This window comes from Dipteris shenzhenensis, chromosome 4 (genome assembly GCF_047967505.1).
Source record: "Dipteris shenzhenensis isolate YYH24624 ecotype China chromosome 4, Dip_SZ_1.0, whole genome shotgun sequence".
Lineage (NCBI taxonomy): Eukaryota > Viridiplantae > Streptophyta > Polypodiopsida > Gleicheniales > Dipteridaceae > Dipteris > Dipteris shenzhenensis.
In genome coordinates, this window is record NC_141599.1 from 39715932 (window position 1) to 39723295 (window position 7364).

Sequence of the window (7364 nt, forward strand, 5' to 3'; positions counted from 1 at the left end):
CCTAGAGAACCTGCTCTTGAGATTCCTCGTCGTGAGGGTTTTAGCATAGGACGCATGTGCCTCCTTAGAGGCTTTACCTGGGTCACCCTCCTCATTAGCCACCCTTACAGCATTTCCAAGCTCCAAATCCGATATGTGCACTCCCGCCTTAGCTCTAACATGTCCTTCAACTGGAGCTACACGCTTCGGACCAGATGATGTGGACAGCTTCTCACACACTAACTTACAGACCTCGATAATCCCGAGAACCTCGCTGCAGGACACCTCGCATTTACTCAACCATGAGCAAGATGGACCAAAAGCCGTGGCATGCACCACCTCCCAAGCTCTCTCGGACCCCGGCTCTTCAAAAATCTTCAAGCCCACAAGCTCATGTTATCAAACATAGAACTCAGCTCATGCTCATGTTATCAAACAGAGAACTTAGCTCATGCGAGCAACCCCTTATTCATGTTTTTTTTGGGCTTAAGTTTTCCAAAAGCACTCCATCACAAATAATAAAAGCGCTACCCTTGATATTTACATGGAAGATTACGTTTGATGGAACTTATCTCAGGTCTCACCTTGAAAATTTTCCTTGTTATTTTTTGAATCTCCTTTTAAAAATGCTAAAATTATAAATTTGAGATTATATTTCAAATTAGAGATTATTTGAAAATAAAACTATAGGACATCCGATTCAATCAAGAAATGAATGCAACAAGATGCGAGCCAATCACGTAACGAAACTAGATGAGTTTCTCATCAACAGAAAAACGATTAGATTTAGAACGACGTTATTTGATGTCATTGGGTTCAAACCAATTCTAGGAACCAACTTAAATAACGTCATTGGGTTCAAACCAATTCTAGGAACCAACTTATCAACGATGATAAGCCACAAGCACAAAGATGAGATTGGGTTCAAACCAATTGTAGGAACCAACTTATCAACGATGATAGACCACAAGCACAAAGATGAGATAGACAAAATGCAAACATAATATGCATTGCATACAGGTCATGTATGCCACTGATTGTCAAAATGGCCTGTGCAGGTTTCGAACCTGCGACCTTCGCGTTATTAGCACGACGCTCTAACCAACTGAGCTAACAGGCCCATCTGTATACCTGTCTGTTTATTTTCCTATTAATCTATACTAAATTTTAGATCGCGTGAGGGCGATACAACTTCCTGCTGGGTGTTGACAGCTTCCTCAGGTCCTGTTCTCACTGCAGGTGAAGCCCTTATGATTTTTAACAAACTTTCCTTACAAATTTCAATGGATCTCACGAATTTGGCTCTGTAGAGTATAGTATCAAAGCTATTTTTGTGAGATCTACTTTATATCACATTTGCCCGGTTGGAATGAGACTCGCCGTTTCAACAACCATGTAAGCAGGCGAAAATGATAGATAACCGTCGTATATGCAAATCAATGCGTGATAAGACAGGAGGCGGAGACAGACAGAGAGGAAACTGGACAAAAACATAAAGGGTATATGAGACATCTGTGCAATCGTCAAAAATACATCCATCAAAACATTTGGGACGCACTAATCCTTAGAGACTTTGTGTAGCTGGCTGAAGCAAAGATGTGATGAGGTTGTAAGACAAAGGTTTTACGAGGAGAAGCGTCTCCGTTGTTGAGGTTGAGAAAGGCAATTCAATGGGATGTCATGTCTTCTGTATAAGAGAAGTAGTCCACAGAATTAGCCTTTTCATTTGTGTTAGCAACCAGCCGCGATTATACAGGTTATAAGTTCCCTGTCTTCCTCACTAATCCTCACGCAAAGTGGAGTATAATTTACGGCTTGCAAAAGAAAGAAGCATCCCTTGGATCCCGAAACTCCCACCTCGCAAAACCTTATCTTTGACTCTATTTCAGTAGGTGAAACCTATAAAGATCGAGGTTTATGCATGAGTAAAGGCCACATTCAATGATCTCAAAAGAGTCTAGTTAGAGTACTCAAAGGTAGCCGTCATGAAGATCAAGGTCTTATCTAGTCATTTCATGTCCTCTAGCCCAAGGTTTGAGAGAGAGAGAGAGAGAGAGAGAGAGAGAAAGAGAGAGAGAAACCGTCATGAAGATCAAGGTCTTATCTAGTCATTTCATGTCCTGTAGCCCAAAGAGAGAGAGAGAGAGAGAGAAGGAGGAGGAGGTGGGGTGGGCAATTCCTACTGGACACAAACAACCTCAAGGCATTAGTATTTTTCTAATAAGTTTAACTCACTAGATTTTTGTAATTCCTAGTAATTTAAACTTATTACATCAAAGGAGGTGAAGTTAAAATTAGTGACAAAAATACATATGTGGCCATATACAGTAGAGATGGCATATACTTAATATCTTTACTTGGACGAATAACATGCTTTTTCTAGAAGGCAATTTTCATACCAAGCACAATTACCAACTTTGAGGCCAATACCATACCTCTTGTACAAAGGGAAAGGTGTGAAAACCCACCAATATTTTATCATTTGTTAAATTGGACACTTACAAACCAAGTAACTGTCAAAGAATGTAAGATCGTGCTAAACCTAATGCAACTAGATGAGCACAAGAACTACGGAGGCTCAAAGCATTGAAGAAACTCCATGAAAGAGATGATGAGAAACTATGAATCAAACTATTTCAAATCTATGCTTTTGGAATGCAAGAGATAGGCTTCTTATAGAGATAGCCTTTTGAATAGTCAACACTTGTGGGATCCTCCGATCCACATCTCTCCTTGTGGATATCCTCAATCTGCATCTCCGCATCATGTAGTCCACATCCTAGGGTGGCTACTTTAATTCTTTCCTATACCATACCTTAGCCTTTAATCTATGTGCTCATGGCACCATACCTTAGCCTTTAATCTATATGCTCATGGCACGGTCAAATGTGAGTTTACATTCCATCACCTCCCCTTAGTGCATGCATTGCTACTTAAGGTCATCAAGTGTGGGTATTACATGGCTACTCTCACGTGGTCAGGTTTGATTTACAAACATATGGGATGAAGGTGGCAAGGTTGTTGCTTCTCAATGCTTGATGTCGATGGCGTTCGCTTCTTTGCTTGATGTAGCTTGATGCATGATGCTTTGTTCTTCCTGTGCCTTTAATGCTTTATGTGTGGATGCCATGTTCTGTGCTATGGTCATCTCATGCACTTGAGCTTTTGGCATGCTTATGACAGCAATGTGTGCATTAATGCTTTGATTTGTCATTTGTTGCTCGAAAAGACAATCACTTTTCCTTTTTGGAGCGTGTGCAAATTCCTCCTGGAGTGCAAGTTACGGCTTGTTGAAGTTTTGATTGAGAAATGGCCCTTCATGATGTGGCATATGAAGTCAGATGCTGCTAGACTGAGTTAACTCAAGGCTAGATAAACTTAACCATGGTCCAACTAAACCAAGCAGCTGAACCTAACTATACAATTAACCAAGGTTTAACTTAACCACAGTTAGTTTGACCATCTTATTTGCCATGTGGCATTTCCACGTGGCCTAAGGTAATAGCCTTGGAGAAGAACTTTGAGGTGACGATGGTGATGTAGAGGAGGTGCTGGTGAATTTGGACTAAAGGATGGCAATGCAGAGGAGGTGCTGGCGAATTCAAAGTCCTTCTTCACCAATGGAGGTTTGATGCGCACTGCTTGTGTGCTGCTCTTGTGGGTCTGGTGGCTGGAGGCTTTTTTGTGCTTTCATTCTTCTACCTCTGCGTCCATCTAATTGCGTTCATCTTACAAGGTGATTTGCTTGGAGGCTCCCCGATGCCGTTGGTGGTGGGTCATTGAAAACCCTGGTGCAAAGAATGAGACGTGGCTGGAGAGAAGATGGGCTTACAAGCCGTTGTTGTGCAGCCACAAAGCCAGGAGCCAGGAGAGCCACAGAAGTCTACAGTTGTTTGTTTGGAGCCGATTGACGGTGTAGGGCTGGTAGAGGACATAGAGTTTGCCGTGTTAGAGAGAAGGCTTAACTGAGGAGCTTTGGTTGGCATTGTCATTACTGAGTTCGTTTATTTAGAGGTGGAGGGGCTTCCCGTATGCCTAGGACTGATGTATGTGGTTGATAACGAACTACTACTATGTAGAGCTTTGGCATTGTTGACGAGTCCCGCTTCTTGTCCTGCCGATTGGGCTACTAGTAGGCTTTAGTCCTCTACTAGATGATGTAGATTGCAGTCGCCTTTGCATGGCTATGTGCTCAATCCATTGCTTTGATGGAGCTTGGAAGTGCTAGTAGGTCGCTTAATTGTAGAGGGATGGGATGCCTTAGATAGATCCGCCTTAGTGGAGTCACATTGGACTGAAGGTGCTGAAACTGTTAGTTTGACTGAGGCTTTCAACTGTGGGAGGATTGCTCACTGGACTCATCATAGACTAGGATAGAGATATAGTCTCTCTAGAACATTATTCACACTCTCTCTAATCCCTTTCTCCAAGATCTCTCAAGAAGTTGCTCTCATAAAAGAATGACGAAATGCACACTCATGAACTCCCTCAATCTCAATCTAGGCTTAGCTAAACCTATGCTCTCATATCATGTCAGAGAATGTAAGATCATGCTAAACCTACTGCAACTAGATGAGCATAAGAACTATGGAGGCTCAAAGCAGAGAAACTCTATGAAAGAGATGCTAAGAAACTATGAATCAATCTATTTCAAATCTATCCTTTTGCAATACAAGAGATAGGCTTCTTATAGAGATAGCCTTTTGAATAGTCAACACTTGCATCAAGTTATGATGAAAATATGCATTGTTGTGGCAAAGTTGCAAATCTGCACTGCAAGGTGATGGTGGTAATAATGCAAAACACTTGACTTTTGATGTTATTATCTTGAGCAACAATGCACTATGACTGAAGTCCAACTGCCCTTTTTGACTTTACCCACTCATTTTTCCCATCCAACATTCATTCTTGCTCCTTTGACTTATTCCTCATTTTTCCATCCTACTCATTCTTGCCGTCTTACCCTCTAGTTATCTTGTTGTCTTATCCTCTTATCATCATTGCTCTAGCTAGCTTTCTTGCTCTCATGGATAAGTTTTATCTCTTGATTATACTTAGAGTTTTAGTTATCAAAATGGGACCGCCTCAATGTGGAGACATTCTTGTAGTCTTTAGCTACTCTCCCTAGAGAGCATGTAGTGCTAGAGAGCAGATATTGAAGACTATTGGTTCACTAACCAGTTAGTGCTCCAATGGGAGCTTGACAGGTCCCTATGAACAATCATGGAGCTTGGCTCTTAACAATTTAGTGACACACACATCTTTGAAGTTTGAAATGGGTATGGAGCCCATTAAGTACCACTAATCTCAAGAGAAGTTGAGCATGAGGCATCATAAAGTTCTATAGTTTGTGATAGTAGAGCCTCTATGGATCCATCATCAGAAGCTAACTATAGGAGAGCATAGACTAAAATATAAAATGCCCTAAGATAATACCAAATTGAGTTATCTTAGTCTAACAATATAATATGCCATATCATAATACCAAATTCTCTCCCACCTACCTAGTCTCCTACTCTCATATCTTCACAGCCTTCCTCAATCCCTATTTCCATGACACAAGCCAAGGGAGATGCATGTATTGCGATTGATATTACAATTGGTGGTATTGTTGTAAACAATGCATCCAAAAAGATTTTTGGCAAAGTGTTGTGGGAGTTAGTCAATGTCCAATTTCAATACATCCCCACATTTAGCAGAAGTAAGTATATATTTTTTCAAATGTTTTAGCAATATTTTACTTTTTAAAAATATTTTGTTACAAGAATTCCAAAAAAAGCATTATCTAGCTAGAGAAAGAGTTCAAGGAAAGTTGGAGTACCATTGCACTTCTTGTAGAGATGTGAGAGCTCCTAAACCATAGGTGTGATCTAATGCAAGTAACTTTAGATACATTCAAATAGTCTTTGTTGTATTTAACTACTCCGAATTCCTTCTTGTTTAGAGTTGCATCTCTTTTTCCCATTACTCACATAATGCATTCCCTTTCACTGCCCATCTTGTTCACATTCTGTTGATTTGTATTGATAAACTTGGAGAGAGAGAGAGGGGGGGGGGATCTTTGCTACACATAGGGTTAACTACATATAGCAAGCATATACATGATAATATCATGGGTTTTATCATAATAAACAAGAGGGAATACCTATATCTCCTCAAGATGTATCTTGATCTCTTGCCTCATGGTTGACTCATAAGAGGATTTTTGCATACACTCAATTGGATGGTTTGGATATAGGATATTCTTAATATGCTTGTTGCCATTAGAGACAAACGTGGCATCATGGTCATCCATGAATACAAAACTCTGGTCATTAGGAAATAGAATTGATGACATTTAGCAACTCATTGTGTGTGATCTCTCCACAATGGGACTTTGTTGCACATTGAGGTTGGTAATACACCATCTATATACAACATGCTTGCTTTAGATTGGATGTAGTTTGTATTGGGAAGGGGAGAATTTTGGCTTATACAAACACATTCCAATGGAATGTGTGATGGTTGTACTAGTGGAATGTGTGGATACACCATAAATAGTCACCCAAGCAAGGGAACCATGAGAGAATTTTATAAATGTGTGACTCAAGAGCAAAGAAACCAAGACTGGACCATGGACTAAAAGAGAGACAATAAGTTTAGAACTAAAAAGGGGTTTGAGAGAGGGATGAGAAACACAATCGATACTTTAGTGTATGAGGGTAGGGGAGAGTAAGAGAGGGTTGTTGGATACAAGGCTACTAAGAGAGGGTTAAGAGGGGACAAGGTGGCGCTACCTTCATGTGGACCTCTAAGATCTCCAAGATACTATCTTGTACCTCCTCCTAGTGCCTTCTAGAATTGTCATTCTGGGTGCTCTTTGTGAGCTTCAATGCATTCCAAGACTCACTGGATGGATCCTTCAATGGAGGATAAATGTCCCCTTTATAGAGGTGAGGGTTGGTTGCCTCTAGCCCCTCCAATGCCACATAGGCTTCCAACCTTTGCATGTTAGTCTTCATTGTCTCTAGCGAACTCCATTATCTAGGGGCTGGAGATTCTCTACAACATGGGCCATGATATTCATAGACCATTGGATAATCTAGTGGTATAACCATCTCTCTTGTAGGGGCACAAGTTGGTAGCCTACAATTTGTGGTCAAAACTAGTACCTCCCATGGTTTCAGTGGGAAAATTCATGGTTTTATCTTATGGTTGGATGAGCCATGGTTTTGGTAGCTATGGTTAGGGTACATACATTTAGCAATCCATGGTTTTCCATGTAACTAAAGTATATGGTCTTAGTTCCAATGTATCCAAACTGAATACTTAGGCCATGTAACCAATTTAGATAGACTTAGTTCCATCCAACCAAACTAGGTGAACATTGTTCCTATCCAACAAAA

At 40.6% G+C, this 7364-nt stretch overlaps 1 non-coding gene across 1 annotated transcript; it reads right to left on the minus strand.

The window, feature by feature from the left end:
• Positions 1–1025: 1025 nt before the first annotated feature.
• TRNAI-AAU (transfer RNA isoleucine (anticodon AAU)) lies at positions 1026–1099 on the minus strand. Its single transcript has one exon. It is a non-coding gene; the product is annotated as a tRNA-Ile (tRNA).
• Between the last annotated feature and the right edge of the window lie 6265 nt (positions 1100–7364).